At 37.9% G+C, this 25,481-nt stretch overlaps 1 protein-coding gene across 1 annotated transcript in view; it reads left to right on the top strand.

The window, feature by feature from the left end:
* LOC139493894 (uncharacterized) overlaps positions 1-25,481 on the top strand; it is a 482,493-nt gene that overhangs the window by 353,629 nt on the left and 103,383 nt on the right. The gene's annotated exons all lie outside the window — the stretch shown is intronic.

Below are 25,481 nucleotides of genomic sequence, written 5' to 3'. Positions count from 1 at the left end.
TGTTACAGCTTAACTGGGTCCTTGTCTCACAAACCACTGTTACAGTTTAACTGGGTCCTTGTCTCACAAACCACCGTTACAGCTTAACTGGGTCCTTGTCTCACAAACCACTGTTACAGCTTAACTGGGTCCTTGTCTCACAAACCACCGTTACAGTTTAACTGGGTCCTTGTCTCACAAACCACTGCTACAGCTTATCTGGGTCCTTGTCTCACAAACCACTGTTACAGCTTAACTGGGTCCTTGTCACACAAACCACTGTTACAGCTTAACTGGGTCCTTGTCTCACAAACCACCGTTACAGCTTAACTGGGTCCTTGTCTCACAAACCACTGTTACAACTTAACTGGGTCCTTGTCTCACAAACCACTGTTACAGTTTAACTGGGTCCTTGTCTCACAAACCACTGTTACAGCTTAACTGGGCCCTTGTCTCACAAACCACTGTTACAGCTTATCTGGGTCCTTGTCTCACAAACCACTGTTACAGTTTAACTGGGTCCTTGTCTCACAAACCACCGTTACAGCTTAACTGGGTCCTTGTCTCACAAACCACTGTTACAGTTTAACTGGGTCCCTGTCTCACAAACCACTGTTACAGCTTATCTGGGTCCTTGTCTCACAAACCACTGTTACAGTTTAACTGGGTCCTTGTCTCACAAACCACTGTTACAGCTTAACTGGGTCCTTGTCTCACAAACCACCGTTACAGCTTAACTGGGTCCTTGTCTCACAAACCACTGTTACAGCTTAACTGGGTCCCTGTCTCACAAACCACTGTTACAGCTTAACTGGGTCCTTGTCTCACAAACCACCGTTACAGCTTAACTGGGTCCTTGTCTCACAAACCACTGTTACAGTTTAACTGGGTCCCTGTCTCACAAACCACTGTTACAGCTTATCTGGGTCCTTGTCTCACAAACCACTGTTACAGTTTAACTGGGTCCTTGTCTCACAAACCACTGTTACAGCTTAACTGGGTCCTTGTCTCACAAACCACCGTTACAGCTTAACTGGGTCCTTGTCTCACAAACCACTGTTACAGCTTAACTGGGTCCTTGTCTCACAAACCACTGTTACAGCTTAACTGGGTCCTTGTCTCACAAACCACTGTTACAGCTTAACTGGGTCCTTGTCTCACAAACCACTGTTACAGCTTAACTGGGTCCTTGTCTCACAAACCACTGTTACAGCTTAACTGGGTCCTTGTCTCACAAACCACTGTTACAGTTTAACTGGGTCCTTGTCTCACAAACCACTGTTACAGTTTAACTGGGTCCCTGTCTCACAAACCACTGTTACAGCTTAACTGGGTCCCTGTCTCACAAACCACTGTTACAGCTTAACTGGGTCCTTGTCTCACAAACCACCGTTACAGCTTAACTGGGTCCTTGTCTCACAAACCACTGTTACAGTTTAACTGGGTCCCTGTCTCACAAACCACTGTTACAGCTTAACTGGGTCCCTGTCTCACAAACCACTGTTACAGCTTAACTGGGTCCTTGTCTCACAAACCACCGTTACAGCTTAACTGGGTCCTTGTCTCACAAACCACTGTTACAGCTTAACTGGATCTTTGTCTCACAAACCACTGCTACAGTTTAACTGGGTCCTTGTCTCACAAACCACTGTTACAGCTTAACTGGGTCCTTGTCTCACAAACCACTGTTACAGTTTAACTGGGTCCTTGTCTCACAAACCACCGTTACAGCTTAACTGGGTCCTTGTCTCACAAACCACTGTTACAGCTTAACTGGGTCCTTGTCTCACAAACCACTGTTACAGCTTAACTGGGTCCTTGTCTCACAAACAACTGTTACAACTTAACTGGGTCCTTGTCTCACAAACCACTGTTACAGCTTAACTGGGTCCTTGTCTCACAAACCACTGTTACAGCTTAACTGGGTCCTTGTCTCACAAACCACTGTTACAGCTTATCTGGGTCCTTGTCACACAAACCACTGTTACAGTTTAACTGGGTCCTTGTCACACAAACCACTGTTACAGTTTAACTGGGTCCTTGTCTCACAAACCACCGTTACAGCTTAACTGGGTCCTTGTCTCACAAACCACTGTTACAGCTTAACTGGGTCCTTGTCTCACAAACCACTGTTACAACTTAACTGGGTCCTTGTCTCACAAACCACTGCTACAATAAATCCTTAGACACCAGTCCATTCTTAACATCCTAAAAACAATGTATTGATCAATTACATAGATATAATGATGTTTAAAAAATTAGAAATACATTTTAATATAAGGTTGCTTCCTTCTAGTGCTTGAACTGAATTATATAAAATATCCAACAAACATTCCTCTAATTGATTTTCAGGACAAGAACATGTTAGTATACAATGAATATAAACCTTTAATGTAACACTAGGATAACATTAAGCCAGATATATGAGATTCCAGATCAAAGGACTATGTCAGCATGTCTACAAGCCTCCTAATTAAGACAAATTATTCTCACCACAAATAGAGGAATGTAAACTCAGGTTCTCAAAAAACATAAAAACATGTCTGTTGTCATAGGTAAAGAAAGAGTCTAGTAAATATAGGCTTTTTATCTGTCTGGTTGCTATCTCTTGATAGTAACTCAACTTCTTGTTTTCATTTAAAGATGCAATAAATATCTACCCAAACAGTTATACCATAAGCATACTCCATTTAAAGATATTATAAATACATGAAATACCTACCCCAACAGCTATAACATAAGCATACTCTACTTATAAGGTCTGACTAATAATTCTCCATTTGTCTTTAGTGTTCTTAAAATGTGGATCAGGGAATAAGAAAAACATTTTCTTTAACTAAACAAAAAAAAATATATATGTAATCATACTAATAGTTTTGTAAAATGCAATATATATATTTAGATGAAAAACCTCTTAAAAGATAAAAATGTATTTGTAATCAAAATGCGTGTGAGCACTGAAGGGTAAAATCATTGCATTCAGTTTGCAGTAGGAACTTAAAAATAAAACCCTGCATTGTATTTGGCCATGGAATTAATTCTACGACTAGTTGGTTCAACTACAATTACGGACGAAGGAAGATAACTCCAATTTTAAATGTTACTTCAACAAGGGCACTAGATTCATGCACCATACACAGTATGTATATTTTCTTGACAAGTATAATTACAAACATACATCTATTGTCACTTGGAAATTTGGATATATATATTTCATTGATGAATTTCTAGAAGGTTCATGGAAAGGATGTGTAGAATGTTTATCTCAATAGTAGTGATGAAGTTTGAATAATTGATATCAAACAAGGCCCATAAGTAATTTGTTCGTATACATACAATCTTTACCCCTATACAAAAGGATTAGTGATTGCAAAAGAATAAGAGCATCAATACTTTAATGTGTACATTCTGTATTTGCCTGTCACAAGTCAGGAGCCTGTAATTCAGTGGTGGTCGTTTGTTGCTGTATGTCACATTCTGTATTTGCCTGTCACAAGTCAGGAGCATGTACTTCAGTGGTGGTCGTTTGTTGCTGTATATCACATTCTGTATGTTCCTGTCACAAGTCAGGAGCCTGTAATTCAGTGGTTGTCGTTTGTTGCTGTATATCACATTCTGTGTTTGCCTGTCACAAGTCAGGAGCCTGTTATTCAGTGGTTGTCGTTTGTTGCTGTATATCACATTCTGTATGTTCCTGTCACAAGTCAGGAGCCTGTAATTCAGTGGTGGTCGTTTGTTGCTGTATATCCCATCCTGTATTTGACTGTCACAAGTCAGGAGTCTGTAATTCAGTGGTTGTCGTTTGTTGTGTATATCACATTCTGTATGTTCCTGTCACAAGTCCAGAGCCTATACTTCAGTGGTTGTCGTTTGTTGCTGTATATCACATTCTGTATGTTCCTGTCACAAGTCAGGAGCCTGTAATTCAGTGGTGGTCGTTTGTTGCTGTATATCACATTCTGTATGTTCCTGTCACAAGTCAGGAGCCTGTAATTCAGTGGTGGTCGTTTGTTGCTGTATATCACATTCTGTATTTGCCTGTCACAAGTCAGGAGTCTGTAATTCAGTGGTTGTCGTTTGTTGCTGTATATCACATTCTGTATTTGCCTGTCACAAGTCAGGAGCCTGTAATTCAGTGGTGGTCGTTTGTTGCTCTATATCACATTCTGTATGGTCCTGTCACAAGTCAGGAGCCTGTAATTCAATGGTGGTCGTTTGTTGTTGTATATCACATTCTGTATTTGCCTGTCACAAGTCAGGAGCCTGTAATTCAGTGGTTGTCGTTTGTTGCTGTATATCACATTCTGGATTTGCCTGTCACAAGTCAAGAGCCTGTAATTCAGTGGTGGTAGTTTGCTGTTGTATATCACATTCTGTATTTGCCTGTCACAAGTCAGGAGCCTGTAATTCAGTGGTGGTCGTTTGTTGCTCTATATCACATTCTGTATGTGCCTGTCACAAGTCAAGAGCCTGTAATTAAGTGGTGGTCGTTTGTTGCTGTATATCATATTCTGTATGTTCCTGTCACAAGTTAGGAGCCTGTAATTCAGTGGTTGTCGTTTGTTGCTGTATATCACATTCTGTATGTGCCTGTCACAAGTCAGGAGCCTGTAATTCAGTGGTTGTCGTTTGTTGTTGTATATCACATTCTGTATTTGCCTGTCACAAGTCAGGAGCCTGTAATTCAGTGGTGGTCATTTGTTGTTGTATATCACATTCTGTATTTGCCTGTCACAAGTCAGGAGCCTGTAATTCAGTGGTTGTCGTTTGTTGCTGTATATCACATTCTGTATTTGCCTGTCACAAGTCAGAAGCCTGTAATTCAGTGGTGGTCGTTTGCTGTTGTATATCACATTCTGTATTTGCCTGTCACAAGTCAGGAGCCTGTAATTCAGTGGTGGTCGTTTGTTGCTCTATATCACATTCTGTATGTGCCTGTCACAAGTCAGGAGCCTGTAATTCAGTGGTGGTCGTTTGCTGTTGTATATCACATTCTGTATTTGCCTGTCACAAGTCAGGTGCCTGTAATTCAGTGGTGGTCATTTGTTGCTCTATATCACATTCTGTATGTGCCTGTCACAAGTCAGGAGCCTGTTATTCAGTGGATGTCGTTTGTTGCTGTTTATCATATTCTGTATGTTCCTGTCACAAGTCAGGCGCCTGTTATTCAGTGGTTGTCGTTTGTTGCTGTATATCACATTCTGTATTTGCCTGTCACAAGCCAGGAGCCTGTAATTCAGTGGTTGTCGTTTGTTGCTGTAAATCACATTCTGTATTTGCCTGTCACGAGTCAGGAGCCTGTAATTCAGTGGTGATCGTTTGTTGTTGTAAATCACATTCTGTATTTGACTGTCACAAGTCAGGAGCCTGTAATTCAGTGGTTGTCGTTTGTTGTTGTATATCACATTCTGTATTTGACTGTCACAAGTCAGGAGCCTGTAATTCAGTGGTGGTCGTTTGTTGCTGTATATCCCATCCTGTATTTGACTGTCACAAGTCAGTAGTCTGTAATTCAGTGGTTGTCGTTTGTTGTTGTATATCACATTTTGTATGTTCCTGTCACAAGTCAGGAGCCTGTACTTCAGTGGTTGTCGTTTGTTGCTGTATATCACATTCTGTATTTGCCTGTCACAAGTCAGGAGTCTGTAATTCAGTGGTTGTCGTTTGTTGTTGTATATCACATTCTGTATGTTCCTGTCACAAGTCAGGAGCCTGTAATTCAGTGGTGGTCGTTTGTTGCTGTATGTCACCTTCTGTATTTGCCTGTCACAAGTCAGGAGTCTGTAATTCAGTGGTTGTCGTTTGTTGCTGTATATCACATTCTGTATTTGCCTGTCACAAGTCAGGAGCCTGTAATTCAGTGGTGGTCGTTTGTTGCTGTATATCACATTCTGTATGTTCCTGTCACAAGTCAGGAGCCTGTAATTCAGTGGTGGTCGTTTGCTGCTGTATATCACATTCTGTATGTTCCTGTCACAAGTCAGGAGCCTGTAATTCAGTGGTTGTCGTTTGTTTCTGTATTTCATATTCTGTATATTCCTGTCACAAGTCAGGAGCCTGTAATTCAGTGGTGGCCGTTTGTTGCTGTATATCACATTCTGTATTTGCCTGTCACAAGTCAGGAGCCTGTAATTGAGTGGTGGTCATTTGTTGTTGTATATCACATTCTGTATTTGCCTGTCACAAGTCAGGAGCCTGTAATTCACTGGTTGTCGTTTGTTGCTGTATATCACATTCTGTATTTGGCTGTCACAATTCAGAAGCCTGTAATTCAGTGGTGGTCGTTTGCTGTTGTATATCACATTCTGTATTTGCCTGTCACAAGTCAGGAGCCTGTAATTCAGTGGTGGTCGTTTGTTGCTCTATATCACATTCTGTATGTGCCTGTCACAAGTCAGGAGCCTGTAATTCAGTGGTGGTCGTTTGCTGTTGTATATCACTTTCTGTATTTGCCTGTCACAAGTCAGGAGTCTGTAATTCAGTGGTTGTCGTTTGTTGCTGTATATCACATTCTGTATTTGCCTGTCACAAGTCAGGAGCCTGTAATTCAGTGGTGGTCGTTTGTTGCTGTATATCACATTATGTATGTTCCTGTCACAAGTCAGGAGCCTGTACTTCAGTGGTTGTCGTTTGTTGCTGTATATCACATTCTGTATGTTCCTGTCACAGGTCAGGAGCCTGTAATTCAGTGGTGGTCGTTTGTTGCTGTATATCATATTCTGTACGTTCCTGTTACAAGTTAGGAGCCTGTAATTCAGTGGTTGTCGTTTGTTGCTGTATATCACATTCTGTATTTGCCTGTCACAAGTCAGGAGCCTGTAATTCAGTGGATGTCGTTTGTTGCTGTATATCACATTCTGTATGTTCCTGTCACAAGTCAGGAGCCTGTAATTCAGTGGTTGTCGTTTTTTGCTGTATATTATATTCTGTATTTGCCTGTTACAAGTCAGGAGCCTGCAATTCAGTGGTTGTCGTTTGTTTCTGTATATCACATTCTGTATTTGACAGTCACAAGTCAGGGACCTGTAATTCAGTGGTGATCGTTTGTTGCTGTATATCACATTCTGTATATGACTGTCACAAGTCAGGAGCCTGTAATTCAGTGGTGATCGTTTGTTGCTGTATGTCACATTCTGTATTTGCCTGTCACAAGTCAGGAGCCTGTAATTCAGTGGTTGTCGTTTGTTGTTGTATATCATATTCTGTATTTGCCTGTCACAAGTCAGGAGCCTGTAATTCAGTGGTGGTCGTTTGTTGCTCTATATCACATTCTGTATTTGCCAGTCACAAGTCAGGAGCCTGTAATTCAGTGGTGATCGTTTGTTGCTGTATATCACATTCTGTATTTGACTGTCACAAGTCAGGAGCCTGTAATTCAGTGGTGATCGTTTGTTGCTGTATATCACATTCTGTATTTGACTGTCACAAGTCAGGGACCTGTAATTCAGTGGTTGTCGTTTGTTGCTGTATATCACATTCTGTATTTGACTGTCACAAGTCAGGAGCCTGTAATTCAGTGGTGGTCGTTTGATGTTGTATATCACATTCTGTATTTGACTGTCACATGTCAGGAGCCTGTAATTCAGTGGTTGTCGTTTGTTGCTGTATATCACATTCTGTATTTGACTGTCACAAGTCAGGAGCCGGTAATTCAGTGGTGGTCGTTTGTTGTTGTATATCACATTCTGTATTTGCCTGTCACAAGTCAGGAGCCTGTAATTCAGTGGTTGTCGTTTGTTGTTGTATATCACATTCTGTATTTGACTGTCACAAGTCAGGAGCCTGTAATTCAGTGGTGGTCGTTTGATGTTGTATATCACATTCTGTATTTGACTGTCACATGTCAGGAGCCTGTAATTCAGTGGTTGTCGTTTGTTGCTGTATATCACATTCTGTATTTGACTGTCACATGTCAGGAGCCTGTAATTCAGTGGTGGTCGTTTGTTGCTGTATATCACATTCTGTATTTGCCTGTCACAAGTCAGGAGCCTGTAATTCAGTGGTGGTCGTTTGTTGTTGTATATCACAATCTGTATTTGACTGTCACAAGTCAGGAGTCTGTAATTCAGTGGTGATCGTTTGTTGCTGTATATCACATTCTGTATTTGACTGTCACATGTCAGTAGCCTGTAATTCAGTGGTGATCGTTTGTTGTTGTATATCACATTCTGTATGTTCCTGTCACAAGTCAGGAGCCTGTAATTCAGTGGTTGTCTATTGTTGTTGTATATCACATTCTGTATTTGCCCGTCACAAGTCAGGAGCCTGTAATTCAGTGGTTGTCGTTTGTTGTTGTATATCACATTCTGTATATGACTGTCACAAGTCAGGAGCCTGTAATTCAGTGGTTGTCGTTTGTTGTTGTATATCACATTCTGTATTTGACTGTCACAAGTCAGGAGCCTGTAATTCAGTGGTTGTCGTTTGTTGCTGTATATCACATTCTGTATTTGACTGTCACATGTCAGGAGCCTGTAATTCAGTGGTTGTCGTTTGTTGTTGTATATCACATTCTGTATTTGACTGTCACAAGTCAGGAGCCTGTAATTCAGTGGTTGTCGTTTGTTGCTGTATATCACATTCTGTATGTTCCTGTCACAAGTCAGGAGCCTGTAATTCAGTGGTTGTCGTTTGTTGCTGTATATCACATTCTGTATTTGCCTGTCACAAGTCAGGAGCCTGTAATTCAGTGGTTGTCGTTTGTTGTTGTATATCACATTCTGTATTTGACTGTCACAAGTCAGGAGCCTGTAATTCAGTGGTGGTCGTTTGATGTTGTATATCACATTCTGTATTTGACTGTCACATGTCAGGAGCCTGTAATTCAGTGGTTGTCGTTTGTTGCTGTATATCACATTCTGTATTTGACTGTCACATGTCAGGAGCCTGTAATTCAGTGGTGGTCGTTTGTTGCTGTATATCACATTCTGTATTTGCCTGTCACAAGTCAGGAGCCTGTAATTCAGTGGTGGTCGTTTGTTGCTGTATATCACATTCTGTATGTTCCTGTCACAAGTCAGGAGCCTGTAATTCAGTGGTTGTCGTTTGTTGCTGTATATCACATTCTGTATTTGCCTGTCACAAGTCAGGTGCCTGTAATTCAGTGGTTGTCGTTTCTTGCTGTATATCACATTCCGTATTTGCCTGTCACAAGTCAGGAGCCTGTAATTCAGTGGTGGTCGTTTGCTGTTGTATATCACATTCTGTATTTGCCTGTCACAAGTCAGGAGCCTATAATTCAGTGGTGGTCGTTTGTTGTTGTATATCACATTCTTTTTTCCGTTTATTGTTTTGTACGTAAATCAGGGCATTAGTTTCCTCGTTTGAATTGTTCTAAAAAAAAATATGTCAAGGCCTTTGATGGCTTGCAATATGGTATGGCTTTACCTCATTGTTGAAGGTCATACATTGACTTATCGTTGCTAACTGCTACGTCAATTGGTCTCTGGTTGAAAGTTGTCTCATTGGCAATCATACCACATCTTATTTTTACAAGAGTGCACACGTTTAAATGTCTTGCCTGCTTTACATGCCAAGAAATTGCCTCCGTTGAAATTCTGCAAACACCCCATAGAGCAAATTACATGGATGATTAATATTGACCATTTGGTATATGGCTGTGTTCTAAGCGACACGTACATGAAGGTCATAAATTAATTTCTTCAATGAAATCAAATCTTTAGCTACTAATGACTGCCGTAGGGGGTCGACCGGAATTTTTAGCGAGGATTTCTTGACATGGAGTAACAGATAGAAAACTCAGGGTTAGAATTCATAGAACAGAAAAGGGGCAGTGGCAAATATTTCATGTATATTTTGAACACGGAGAGAATTTACCTGCACCTTTTGCCAAAAAAAAACCTTTCTTTTTCTTATTTGTGCCTTCCGACTTTATGTTTTGAATTGTAGTTTCACTTTCCATATTCGGTATTTATTCAAATGTAAGCTCCACATGGTAAAAATCACGTGATGCAGGAATATAATATCTTGGAGTTGGACTATTTCTTTCTTTTCGGGCGGAGACTCCAAGCAAACAACATGCATGAGTATAACGGCACTGTAGATTTTCGTATTAAATAAAGAAAGTTGCCGGTCCGGTACATGAATAGATTGGTTAGAAAGCAAGGTTTTAATTTTAATTAGATTCGAAAGCTTAATTCGAGGGTTGAAAATAGAGAGCACAAATAAAGGGGGGGGGGGTCCACAGGGAATATTTGTATCTTATGAACTCTATATTTGAAAGGGTTATTTTTTTATGTATTCTTCCTTATTCCCATGCCAAGAAATTGCCTCAGTTGAAATTCTGCAAACACCCCATAGAGCAAATAACATGGATGATTAATATTGACCATTTGGTATATGGCTGTGTTCTAAGCGACACGTACATGAAGTCATAAATTAATTTCTTCAATGAAATCAAATCTTTAGCTACTAATGACTGCCGTAGGGGGTCGACCGGAATTTTTAGCGAGGATTTCTTGGTATGAATGACTTGGTTTTATGTTGAAAAGTCTTAAAGATTAAGGTGTTACTAAAAGTATCACGTAAGCTTAACATTTAAAGATCCCTGACAATGAGGTCAATGTCAGATAAATCCTGTCAGACAGACATATACCCCAACAATCATTTCATACACCAAATATAGTTGACCTTAGGTCCCATTGCTTTTGGCAACTGAAAAACAGTACACAAAAACTTAACATTAATTAATAAACCAAGAAAAATCAGGTCAAGGTTAGATGAAACCTGTCAGGCTGACATGTACTCTTAAAATCAATACATACACCACATATATCGTTGACCTATTGCTTATAGTACTTGAAAAACAGACTATAACACAAAAACTAACCATTGACCAATGAACCATGAAAATACAGTGGAATACAGTCAAGTTTAGCGTTTGATAGTTCATTGATAACATTCTGGCGTATCACAAACAAACAACTTGTAACGTCTCATGTCATTGGCCGAAAGATTCAAATACAACAAACAATCGTAGTTTGCATGTGAATTGACACAAATGACCGACAATAGAATGTACTATGTTACTACGAACGTGAATAGATTACAAATCTTTGGTCAAAAGAATTTAACAGATATTTTGTGGATTTGAATAGTAGGGTCGAAATGTTATATTGGAGTTCTTTATGCATGCGGCAACACAATTATCTTGTACAGCATTATGAAAAAATGTAAGGATAAAATAAAGTACATATACCGCTTTTATACGGATGAATATATGAACCACTTTAATTTCTTCCATAAACTGACGCTAGGTTATTATCCTGACAATTTCGTATTTCCTTATAATAAATATCTCATAATACTGATCCCTTATAATAATTGATGATGGGTTGCACATTCCTCTTTTATTATTTTCATGCTATAAAACAAATACACAGTAGCTAAGCGTTTGGTCATTCAGAAATAACGTATAAAAGGAGAAAATTGTCCCCAAAAGGTAAGAACAACAAAAAAACAATAATCGTATCATTTGATCACGTGAATCATGAATTCAGCGAAGGCATGTTGATGTAAAAAAACTTTGAAATGTTACATCGTCGAAGATTATTTCGTTTGCATGTGCAGTGGCGGATCTAGAAATTAGGGGCCCACTGACTGAGTGTCTGTGCGTACCCTATGTTTCTATGTTAGGTTGCTGTCTTATTGACGTATTCTCCACATCTCCTTTTTATCATTGTACTGACGGGGAGTGTACTATTACCAGTGTCTGTGCGTATCCTATGTTTCTATGTTAAGTTGCTGTTTTATTGACGTATTCTCCACATCTCCCTTTTATCATGTTGTCAATCGTATATCCAAACTTTAGAACAGCCTGCAATCTTATTCTTTCCATACTGTCCAAAAGACACTACTGCAGAACAATGACAGTTGACTCTTTAAACTTTCAATAACGTTCAATTTCAATTCAGACTTTAATTGTAATATAAATCAACTTATGATTAGTGATCAAAATGTCACAAGTCATTAACAACAATTATATGTTTTTGAGTTAAGTGTGACGTCCATTTTCACTGAGGTAGTACACATTTTTGTTAAGGGCCAGCTGAAGCCCGCCTCCGGGATTTACTGCTCTTTGGTCGGGTTGTTGTCTCTGACACATTCTCAATTTCGATTCTCAATTTTGTCTTACTATAAAAATGAAATAGTTATGATTTACGTTATAGTTATAAGGAGATGATGTATGGTTGCAAATGAGACAACTATCCACACGAGTTCAAATCACGAAGATTAAAGCGATTATAAGTCACCATACGGCCTTCAACAATGAGAAAAACTCATCCCGTATAGTTAAATATTAAAGGCCCCAGCATGAAAGATGTGAGCCAATTCAAACGAGAACATCAACGGCCTAATTTATACAACACAATTTACGAAAAACAAATATGATAGACATGAACCAACGACAACCACTGATTTACAGGCTCCTGACTTTGCGGGTGGGTGCTAAGCCCTCCCTTTACCTGGGACAATGGTATTACAGCAAACATCAAGATTTTTTCTCGTTACCTTTCGTAGAGTTGTATGATTTTTTTTACAGTAGGTAAAAATAGTGTAGGTAACCCTTTTTTATTACACATTAATGAATTTTTCAAACTTAGTTTTTGAGAAAATAAGCCATGATGTTTACGATTTTACTGATGTTATTAAATACATTAAGCATTATATGGACCACGAATCAACTAATTAACAGACGTATAACCAACCCGATTAACAGACCAACCGCCCATATAGCCGCATACTCAATATAGATTAACCGATCAATCTCTCGGTTAGCCGAGTATCGGCTGTGTATTAAAAAAATATGCATTATTTTTTTTTTTATTTGAGTTTCTTATGACTTTAAGCATTATATGGACCATGAATCAACTCTATAATCAGCTAATGGATAGGTCATTCTATTATTTTTATTACAAATTATAACGGTGATCACAATGTTGGAATTACTTTCAGATTCACAAAGAAAAATGCCACGAAAAAGAAAAATACCATCCCCAGAGCCGGACTTAATGTTAAAAAAAATGGTAATAAATTCAATGTTTGGCAGTGTTCCCAATGCTTTCGATGGAAAACTTTGGAACTAGGTAAAGAATCGCCACTTCGTCAAAAGAAGACGACAGAAGATGGCAACGCCAGAGCCTGAGCCAGAAACAAAGACAGAACCAGAGCCAGAAACAAAGACAGAGCCTGAGCCAGAGCCTGAGTCAGCATAAAGACAGAACCAGAGCCAGTTCCGGTGGAAGAAGTGGTGAAACTCAGTGTAGCTAGTGAAGTAAAAGTCTTCGCGTGAGACACTAGTGACAAGGTAGGTGATACTGATTTTTATTTTACTATATTTTTGTTAACCTTGTCAAATATTAGAGTGAGATGTTCAGATTTGGTCCAGTGTAAAAAACATTACCACTAGTATTCATTTTTACGTTTTTCTAATAACTTTCGGTAAAGTTGTTTGCTTTTGAGAAAACTAAAGGCCTAATTTAGATGTTATAACAAAACAATTTACGAAAACTTGACAAGCATTAACCAACGACAACCACTGAACTACAGGCTCCTGACTTAGGACAGGCACATAAAGAATGCTCGTCGACAATAATACCAATGATTTGTCAGTTATTTATAATTCTTAAAGTCGACCTTATAAAAATAAGGAGATTTGGTATGACTGCTAAGGAGACAGCTATCAACGAAAGTTCAAATAAAGTGGATGTAAACAATCAAAGGCAACCGTGTGGCATTCAACAATGAGAAAAACCTATATAATACCGTATAATCGGCTATAAAAGGCCCCGACATGAAAAATATGAAACTATTCAATTTCGAAAACTGTTGTTGTTTGTTCTGTTTGTGTGTGTTAATTGAAAGGAAAGAATGTGGTGTATCAAGTCATGACACGTAGTACACATAAAGAATGTGGTGTATCAATTCATGACACGTAGTACACATAAAGAATGTGGTGTATCAAGTCATGACACGTAGTACACATAAAGAATGTGGTGTATCAAGTCATGACACGTAGTACACATAAAGAATGTGGTGTATCAAGTCATGACACGTAGTACACATAAAGAATGTGGTGTGTCAAGTCATGACACGTAGTACACATAAAGAATGTGGTGTATCAAGTCATGACACGTAGTACGGACTTGATAAACACAAAGGCAACAGCCTGTCCTTTTATTGCTGATCTTTGTTTTAGGTGGTTTTATTTATTGTGTTTTATGCCCTTTTCTCTGAACACGTTTTTTATGAACATTTTATAAATACCAATTAAACCTCAGTAACATATAAACTTTGATTTATTGATAGATGCAAGTTAAATTACAAATCCGAACCTTTTAAGGACTGTTTAGACGAGGAACAATAATATCAATGATGTGTCCGTTATTTATAATTCTTAAAGTTGACTTTATAAAAATAAGGTGATGTGGTATGACTGCTAATGAGACAACTATCAACGAAATTTCAAATGAAGTGGATGTAAGCAATTAAAGGCAACCGTATGGCCTTCAACAATGAGGAAAACACATACCTTATAATCGGCTATAAAAGGCCCCGACATGAAACATATGAAACAATTCAATTTCGAAAACTGACGGCCTAATCTATAACAAAACAATTTACGAAAAACAAAAATGACAGACAACCACTGAACTACAAGTTCCTGACTTGGGACAGGCACATAAAGAATGTGTTGACGGGGTTAAACATGTTTGTGAGTGCTCATTCCTAAATTCTTTGATGACTTTGGCTATTATTTTAGGTACCTTGTGACCAGACATATTGATCTTATAATGTTTCTACACATTTTCACATCTCTGGCTTCCAAATGTTGAGGTTTGAATATTCCTGTTGAAGGCGGAACAGGAAGGGCGCTGCGGATGCACGTAATTTTAAAAGTAAAATTGTCATTATAATTACACTTCGTTTAAATTTACCATTCAAAATGTGTTATCTGGTAACAGATCACTACATGTGGTTGAAACCATGGTAACTGTTTGTCTGTGACTCCATCATTAGGATTTTAAAAAAGATTTATTTACATATTGTCAGTAATTCGTTAACACTAGTATTTTGGTTGAGATCGATTTTAAGTGTAACATCTGTTATCAGGTCGGGACCACTACCTTATATGGAAATGCATAATTAGCATACTTATGTTCTCGCACATGTAATTTGTTATTTACACGTGACGCAATTATTTTTACCTAGTTTTTTTTACCAATCCACTAAATGAGTAACAATGCATGATGGACTACTACGTAAAATTGAGAATGGAAATGGGGAATGTGTCAAAGAGACAACAACCCGACCAAATAAAAAACAACAGCAGAGGGTCACCAACAGGTCTTCAATGTAGCGAGAAATTCCCGCACCCGGAGGCGTCCTTCAGCTGGCCCCTAAACAAATATATACTAGTCCAGTGATAATGAACGCCATACTAATTTCCAAATTGTACACAAGAAACTAAAATTAAAATAATACAAGACTAACAAAGACCAGAGGCTCCTGACTTGGGACAGGCGCAAAAATGCGGCGGGGTTAAACATGTTTGTGAGATCTCAACCCTCCCCCTATACCTCTAACCAATGTAGTAAAGTAAACGCATAACAATACGCACATTACGTGACTGTTTATAATCAACCGAGAACACGTGTTATTTACTGAAATACAACACATTTTTTCGTGCAATGCGGGATTCACAATTTCGCTTAGTTTTTTCTTTTGTGTATATATATCCTCATTTATAGCTCGTGATACAAAGTATTCCTTCCATGCTCAGATTAACGAAGAGTTGTTTCTATGTGAAGAAAAAAGGATTTGAATTAATTGAGACAAACTTAGTAGTGTAAAGTAAGCCGCCGATGACAGGCGGTGCTAATATTCACGAGTACAGCAATTTCCGTATAGATAATTAAAGGCAAATGTGTGATCCTTGAATTTTATGTTCGTAAAAAAGGCGAAGAAATATTTACATACATGGCAGTGTTAACAAAATCTATAAGTATTTATTTTTGTCACATTTCAGTATATGAGACTTCCAAACTGTTCCCTTTGTTTTGAAGGTAGTGAAGTCAGCAACTGTAGTTTCATTTTGTTTTTGTTTTTTAACGGGCTCGGACATTTGCGTAACTGAATAAAATCATTACAGCTGATGTCCTAACGCTTGCAAAGTAAAACTTTGGTTGGCTTGCTTGTTTTGTGTGTATAGTTGTTTATACAACATGTACAAGCTTTGAAAATAACATTTACATATTTAAACAATATATATAGGCATAGTTTAATTTGTATATTTTATATTTGAATTTAATTGGTTGTTAACCTAATATGATTGTACAATATACAAACAAAGCAAGCAAGCTAACCAAAGTTTTGCTCTACATGCATTAGGATATAAGCTGTATTGATGTTATTCATATGTTTGTGCGACGAGGTGGAAAATTTGAAAATTGCAGCGTTTGATCTAATATAAAAAAAGATGTGGTATGATTGACAATGGGACAACTGACACACCAGAGACCAAAATGACACAGACATTTATAGGTCACCATACGGCCTTCAACAATGAGCAAAGCTCATACCGCATAGTCAGCTATACAAGGCTCCGATATGACAATGTAAAACAATTCAAACGAGAAAACTAACGGCCTAAATTATATAAAAAAATGAACGAAAAACAAATATGTAACACATAAACAAACGACAACCACTGAATACAGGCTCCTATATATACAAACCTATATACGTTTTCATTTATTAGATAGATTTCTTCTCCTTTTCTATATTACAAATGTATATTGGGCCGTTTTATTTTATTTTTTTATTTTTTTTTTTTTTTGGATTGTTTTACTTATTAAGTAATTTTTGGGTCATTTATGGCGTACTTTTCGGTATTAAACCTATGACTACTTATTTTACTACATGTATGTCTTTTATGGAAAGATATATCTGTCTCAAATGGCACTCATACCTCATCTTCTTATTTCTATATGCAAAGCTCGTTTTAGAATAAAATTAATAGGTAATATGGCACCCACTGTGATCCAGAGGCTTTAAATATTGGAGATATTTTACACACGTCAACATGACAGCAGCCGAACGATAAAAAAAACATCTGAGGTATATTTTGTGATAAAATTAGGAACAAACGGACTTTATCGATGGATGAAGTTATAAAAAATGTATTAAGCTGTATGCCGTCTCCGCTCAGTGGCGGATCCAAGGTGGGGTTGGGGCGGGTTCCGGTGGTTGGACCCCCCCCCCCCTTTTTTGAACGATCAATGCATTTTAATGGGGACATGTAGTTGGACACCCCCCCCCCCTTTTGTCCTGGGTTAGGACCCCCCTTTTTAAAATGGCTGGATCCGCCCTGCCACTTTCATAACACTTATTTCTAGCATACTGAATATTATGATGTTCTTACTTTCAGTTAAGGTCCTGATAAAAATTTTACACGTCCAGTACAGAAAGAAGAGTTTCAATGAAAGTTTTCGTGTTTTTCCAGGCAGAAATGATTTTGGAATGATATTATACAGGTTTAAAAGAGCTTTAAAAATGCATAGTGGACAGTGGTCATTTCATCTGAAATTTCACTGTTTCAGGTCGATAACTTATTGCACAGGTATAATGCATAACAATGGAAAGAACCCTGTTCAACAACTTTAACAAGGCGAAAAGGAAAGTAGAATAGTGAAGCCCGTAAACAATACTTTTTTAATCTGAGCATGCAAATTGAAGATTATGTTATATATTTCACAATAATCACATTCGCAGAACAAAAACATACATTTTGAGAATCCAAGACACTATATTAGTTGACAGTTCTTCCACTAATTCCACGTGTTTTCCGGTTGTAGTAAACTCGTAGTAGCCCACAATGCATTGTAGCTCGTTGAGTCGATTGGTCAGTTTTTCAAGGCCGTATTGGCCTTGTGTTTGGGAAATTACTATGCAAATATATTCTGACGTAAAGAAATCTAGAGTTCTCGACCTGTTAATCAATTACGTCAGAATTACTGAACATTTTCAATCTTTCCTGGATAGAAAAAAGGTGACCGCGAATTAAACATAATTTTTATGTAAACTTTCAATATAGCATATGTCATGTTTGTCTAAATCAAGTATTCCGTTTGCAGAAATTGAAGAAAAAAAACCATGCAATGGTTGTTTTTTCGTTGACACATCATGACCTAGATTGCCCTTTTAAATCTGACATATGTACGTAAATGTTCTGACATATGTAGGCAAATGTTAATTTGTAAAACCCATAGTTATTATTTAGAACCCTCGTACAATAATAACAGAGTTCTCGGAATCATTTTTGCCTGGTGGTCCTTGAAGAAAATCTACTGGTATTCAGTATTACTTCTATTGCAAAATACCAAAATTGTGTCGGTCCTTTGCAAAATTTTGGTGGTCCGAAAACCTTTGGACCGCCACTTTTCAAAATTTACGAAAAACAAATAAGACAGACATGAATGAACCAACGACAACCACTGCATGTATTAAGACCGCAATTATACATCATATAGGCTTCGGTTTATGAAGCTAATAGAATTTGGAAAAGGTGGGAATACAGTCACATATATTCTGAATCTATTGTGTGAGTACTTTATTTAACTGTGTGTGTGTGTTTGTATTGGTAGATGTTAAAAAGGGTGAACACTCTGAAAAAGGTTACAATTATCCCTATAGTCGGAAAATTCTGCAGTTTAAACTACGGCCAGCCTTCTACAAATCCAGACAAACTAAATATTCTTTGCGCCGTTGTAACGTAATCTTGTAGTGTATGATGAATATCTTCGTTAATTTGTCTCAAATTGCAGAGTCAAAATAATAAGACGAATGCATTTGGAACTAATTAGCTACTCTTTGACAAAATTATTGCTCATATACAGTTATAAGTGTCTAATGGTTGTTTGTCTACATCCAGACTGCATTTCAATTGGAGCATGCTACATGTATGATATGTGTGAACATCTGGTTTCAATATCTTTTTCCCTGAAGATAAACCTCCTAAATCAAAATTAAAATAACATGCATTGCTTATACTTGTGTAAATACATGTGCATAGTTTCGGTCAGGCATTTTGTGTATGAGGCTTTTTTCTTTTAAAAAAAGAGAGAAAATGAAGCGTTTTCCTGTTTGAATAGTTTTACACTAGTCATTTTTTGGGCCCTTTATAGCTTGCTGTTTGGTATGAGCCAAGGCTCCGTGTTGAAGGCCGGACTTTAATTGACCTATAATGGTTTACTTTTACAAATTGTGACTTGGAAGAAGAAATGTCTCATTGGCACTCATACCACATCTTCTTATATCTATTTACAATACATAGTCTAATTGTGGCGGAAAATACTTCTTGAGAAGAGACAAACAGACCTTGTGAGGGGATAACTTTTTCAATTACAGTAAAAAATTATTCCAGTATAGTAATAGTCCAGCAGCTAAGTCCAATATTTTGGGACAATTGATCACTTAATGGTAAAAGCATGAAATTTTGCACAGTGTTAGTTATGATGCTTATAAACATTTTTGGATATGGAGCCATACAAAAAAAATCCACAATGGCCGCCAATTTCAAAATGGCTGCCAACAGTGATGAAGCTGAGTCCAAAAATATAGTATTATTTATCATTAGAAAATAAAAGCACAAAACTTCGCATATTGCTGGTTATGATGGTAATTAATATTTTCTGAATATGGAAAAATAAAAAAAATAATTCTATAATGGCCGCCAATTCAAAATGGCCGCCCACAGTCATGAGACAGAGTCCAAAAATAAAGTTTAATTTATCAATTGAAAATAAAAGCACACCACTTTGCATATTGCTAGTAATGATGCTTATTAATCTTAACGAATATTGAACAATCAAAAATAATCTCAAAATGGCCGACAAATTCAAAATGGCGGCCAACAGTCATTAGGCAGAATAAAAAAAAATTGGTTTAATTGAACATTTGAAAATAAAAGCACAAAACTTTGTATATTGCATATGATGCTAATTTATCTTTTCTGAATATGGAAAACAATTCGATAATGGCCGACAAATTCAAAATGGCCACCAAAAGTCTTATTTTCAAACATTATATCGTGTATATCTAGAAAGCCATTAATAATCAACAAATAGTTGTGTTTTGCGAAAATTTCAAGATTTCAGGTTATCATCTTGAACATTGTATTCCATTCCTCAGAATTATGACGATCCAGCATCTGTCCAGCAGCTGTATAACAACACATTGTATTCCATACCTCAGAATTATGACGATCCAGCATCTTTCTGTCCAGCAGTTGTATAACAACACATTGTATTCCATACCTCAGAACTATGACGATCCAGCATCTTTCTGTCCAGCAGCAGTATATCAACACATTGTATTCCATACCTTAGAACTATGAAGATCCAGCATCTTTCTGTCCAGCAGCTGTATAACTACACATTGTATTCCATACCTCAGAACTATGACGATCCAGCATCTTTCTGTCCAGCAGCTGTATAACAACACATTGTATTCCATACCTCAGAACTATGACGATCCAGCATCTTTCTGTCCAGCAGCAGTATAACAACACATTGTATTCCATACCTCAGAACTATGACGATCGAGCATCTTTCTGTCCAGCAGCTGTATAACAACACATTGTATTCCATACCTCAGAACTATGACGATCCAGCATCTTTCTGTCCAGCAGCAGTATAACAACACATTGTATTCCATACCTCAGAACTATGACGATCCAGCATCTTTCTGTCCAGCAGCAGTATAACAACACATTGTATTCCATACCTCAGAACTATGACGATCCAGCATCTTTCTGTCCAGCAGCAGTATAACAACTTATTGTATTCCATACCTCAGAACTATGACGATCCAGCATCTTTCTGTCCAGCAGCAGTATAACAACACATTGTATTCCATACCTCAGAACTATGATGATCCAGCATCTTTCTGTCCAGCAGCTGTATATCAACACATTGTATTCCATACCTCAGAACTATGACGACCAAGCATCTTTCTGTCCAGCAGCAGTACATCAAAATAATTAATTACAATTGCAAACTGATTATGAAGAAGCTTGAGAATGATTGATAGTCGAGTTTATTTTCCATGTTTTCAGCTCATCAAACTAATCATAATTTATCACAGAATTCTGATAAACGAAAAAGACAGAAAAATTTATTCATTTCTTAACTCATTAATGAAAATGACAGTTGATATTGGGATGCATAATTTTTGGTATATCTAAAAATTAGTAAAATGTATTTGAGAGCAAACTTTAAATATAAATGAAATAAATATAGACAATAGCCGTATGGGCTTTGATCATTGTTGAAGGCCGTATGGTGAACACTAGTTGTTAATTTCTGTGTCATTTGGTCTCTTGCGGAGAGTTGTCTCATTGGTAATCATACGCCATCCTCTTTTTTATATAAATAAACTAAAAATCTGTCCAGCAGATATTTCTTGATCTTTATCATCATTATCATAAAGTATTATACAGAAAATATACATACATTGTACCATACATTGTATCATACATTGTACCATACATTGTACCATACATTGTACCATACATTGTACCATACATTGTATCATACATTGTACCATACATTATATGTACTATATAATAATAAACATAGGCTTAGTTCTGCATGGTGAAACTCTAGATCTGGTTCACAACCTACAATGTAGATATGCATGGTGAAACTCTGGATCTGGTTCACAACCTACAATGTTGATCTACATGGTGAAACTCTGGATCTGGTTCACAACCTACAATGTAGATCTGCATGGTGAAACTCTGGATCTGGTTCATAACCTACAATATAGATCTGCATGGTGAAACTCTGGATCTGGTTCACAACCTACAATGTTGATCTACATGGTGAAACTCTGGATCTGGTTCACAACCTACAATGTAGATCTGCATGGTGAAACTCTGGATCTGGTTCACAACCTACAATGTAGATCTGCATGGTGAAACTCTGGATCCGGTTCACAACCTACAATGTAGATCTGCATGGTGAAACTCTGGATCTGGTTCACAACCTACAATGTAGATCTGCATGGTGAAACTCTGGATCTGGTTCACAACCTGCAATGTAGATCTGCATGTTGAAACTCTGGATCTGGTTCACAACCTACAATGAAGATCTGCATGGTGAAACTCTGGATCTGGTTCACAACCTACAATGTTGATCTACATGGTGAAACTCTGGATCTAGTTCACAGCCTACAATGTAGATCTGCATGGTGAAACTCTGGATCTGGTTCACGATCTACAATGTAGATCTGCATGGTGAAACTCTGGATCTGGTTCACAACCTACAATGAAGATCTGCATGGTGAAACTCTGGATCTGGTTCACAACCTACAATGTAGATCTACATGGTGAAACTCTGGATCTGGTTCACAGCCTACAATGTAGATCTACATTGGGAAACTATGGATCTGGTTCACAACCTACAATGTAGATCTGCATGGTGAAACTCTGGATCTGGTTCACAACCTACAATGTAGATCTACATGGTGAAACTCTGGATCTGGTTCACAACCTACAATGGAGATCTGCATGTTAAAACTCTGGATCTTGTTCACAACCTACAATGTAGATCTGCATGGTGAAACTCTGGATCTGGTTGACAACCTACAATGGAGATCTGCATGTTAAAACTCTGGATCTGGTTCACAACCTACAATGCAGATCTACATGGTGAAATTCTGGATCTGGTTCACAACCGACAATGTAGTTCTGCATGGTGAAACTCTGGATCTGGTTCACAACCTACAATGCAGATTTACATGGTGAAACTCTGGATCTGGTTCACAACCGACAATGTAGTTCTGCATGGTGAAACTCTGGATCTGGTTCACAACCTACAATGCAGATCTACATAGTGAAACTCTGGATCTGGTTCACAACCGAAAATGTAGATCTGCATGGTGAAACTCTGGATCTGGTTCACGATCTACAATGTAGATCTGCATGGTGAAACTCTGGATCTGGTTCACAACCTACAATGAAGATCTGCATGGTGAAACTCTGGATCTGGTTCACAACCTACAATGTAGATCTACATGGTGAAACTCTGGATCTGGTTCACAGCCTACAATGTAGATCTACATGGTGAAACTATGGATCTGGTTCACAACCTACAATGTAGATCTGCATGGTGAAACTCTGGATCTGGTTCACAACCTACAATGTAGATCTACATGGTGAAACTCTGGATCTGGTTCACAACCTTCAATGGAGATCTGCATGTTAAAACTCTGGATCTTGTTCACAACCTACAATGTAGATCTGCATGGTGAAACTCTGGATCTGGTTGACAACCTACAATGGAGATCTGCATGTTAAAACTCTGGATCTGGTTCACAACCTACAATGCAGATCTTCATGGTGAAACTCTGGATCTGGTTCACAACCGACAATGTAGTTCTGCATGGTGAAACTCTGGATCTGGTTCACAACCTACAATGTAGATCTGCATGGTGAAACTCTGGATCTGGTTCACAACCTACAATTTTGATCTACATGGTGAAACTCTGGATCTGGTCCACAACCTACAATGTAGATCTGCATGGTGAAACTCTGGATCTGGAACATAACCTACAATGTTGATCTGCATGGTGAAACTCTGGATCTGGTTCACAACCTACAATGTAGATCTGCATGGTGAAACTCTGGATCTGGTTCACAACCTACAATGTAGATCTGGGACTGCATGGTGAAATTCTGGATCTGGTTCACAACCTACAATGTAGATCTGCATGTTGAAACTCTGTCACAACCTACAATGTAGATCTACATGGTGAAACTCTGGATCTGGTTCACAGCCTACAATGTAGATCTGCATGGTGAAACTTTGGATCTGGTTCACAGCCTACAATGAAGATCTGCATGGTGAAACTCTGGATCTGGTTCACAACCTACAATGTAGATCTACATGGTGAAACTCTGGATCTGGTTCACAGCCTACAATGTAGATCTACATGGTGAAACTCTGGATCTGGTTCACAACCTACAATTAATGTAGATCTGCATGATGAAACTCTGGATCAGGTTCACAGCCTACAATGTAGATCTACATGGTGAAACTCTGGATCTGGTTCACAACCTACAATGGAGATCTGTATGTTAAAACTCTGGATCTGGTTCACAACCTACAATGTAGATCTACATGGTGAAACTCTGGATCTGGATTACAGCCTACAATGTAGATCTGCATGGTGAAACTCTGGATCTGGTGCACAACCTACAATGGAGATCTGCATGTTAAAACTCTGGATCTGGTTCACAACCTACAATGTAGATCTACATGGTGAAACTCTGGATCTGGTTCACAACCTACAATGTAGTTCTGCATGGTGAAACTCTGGATCTGGTTCACAACCTACAATGTAGATCTGCATGGTGAAACTCTGGATCTGGTTCACAACCTACAATGTATATCTGCATGGTGAAACTCTGGATCTGGTTCACAACCTACAATGTAGTTCTGCATGGTGAAACTCTGGATCTGGTTCACAACCTACAATGTAGTTCTGCATGGTGAAACTCTGGATCTGGTTCACAACCTACAATGTAGATCTGCATGGTGAAACTCTGGATCTGGTTCTCAACCTACAATGTAGATCTGCAGTGTCGTCCTCAGCTTCATCTTCAGATGCTGGCATTGGCCTTTTCTGTGGGAGTGGGTGCTTGAAGAATTCCCTCTGTGGTGTTATTGGTTTGGACCAGTCAAATATTGAAGGAACACTCAGGTTTTGGGGTCTTTCTGACAGGAGACCATTTAAAATCAGTTGATTTAAAATGCCTTGAGCATACTACTGTTTGATCACTAATCTGAAATTAAACAGTTATATGATCAGTATTTATAAACAAACTGCAATTGTATATACAAATGTATAAAAGAGACTAAAGAATATAAATTTTTTTTTTTATTATTTTACACATATTTGAAGGATCGAAATTATCAGTTCTACAAATGGTTGTTATTGAAAGACTTGAAATTTTACAAATATGACATGCATCTATGAAATTTTTTATCGAAGCACCAAACTTTCCCCCTTATCGTTCATTTTTCGATCCACCTAAGGTTTCTAACGATCTTCTTAATCGTTCATGACATTGATTATAAAATTAAAATCCTACACAAATTGCAAATTGCAAAAACTTTTATTCTCCGACTAGACTGCGTAAAAGATGAATACTGTTTTGTTTGTGTACACACGGTGTTTTGAAGGCCGATATCCAGTTTCGCTGAAAAAGAATTAATTTGCGCCACAACTTAATTACGCCAATTCATTTTTTGCATCACTTTATTGTAAAAACTGCAGCATTCATTTCTGCCAATAAAACAATCATTTAATTGCGCAAATGTTATAGACTTGTTTTCAAATGGTTGTTCTTAGTGCACTGAGGAGGTCCTTTCCGGTATTTACAGGTACAAGTAGAAATACCGCAACGGGCCTCCTTA

This window comes from Mytilus edulis, chromosome 11 (genome assembly GCF_963676685.1).
Source record: "Mytilus edulis chromosome 11, xbMytEdul2.2, whole genome shotgun sequence".
Classification (NCBI taxonomy): Eukaryota; Metazoa; Mollusca; class Bivalvia; order Mytilida; family Mytilidae; genus Mytilus; species Mytilus edulis.
The sequence above is the reverse complement of the archived record's forward strand: the minus strand, read 5'-3'. Positions and strand labels throughout refer to the sequence as shown.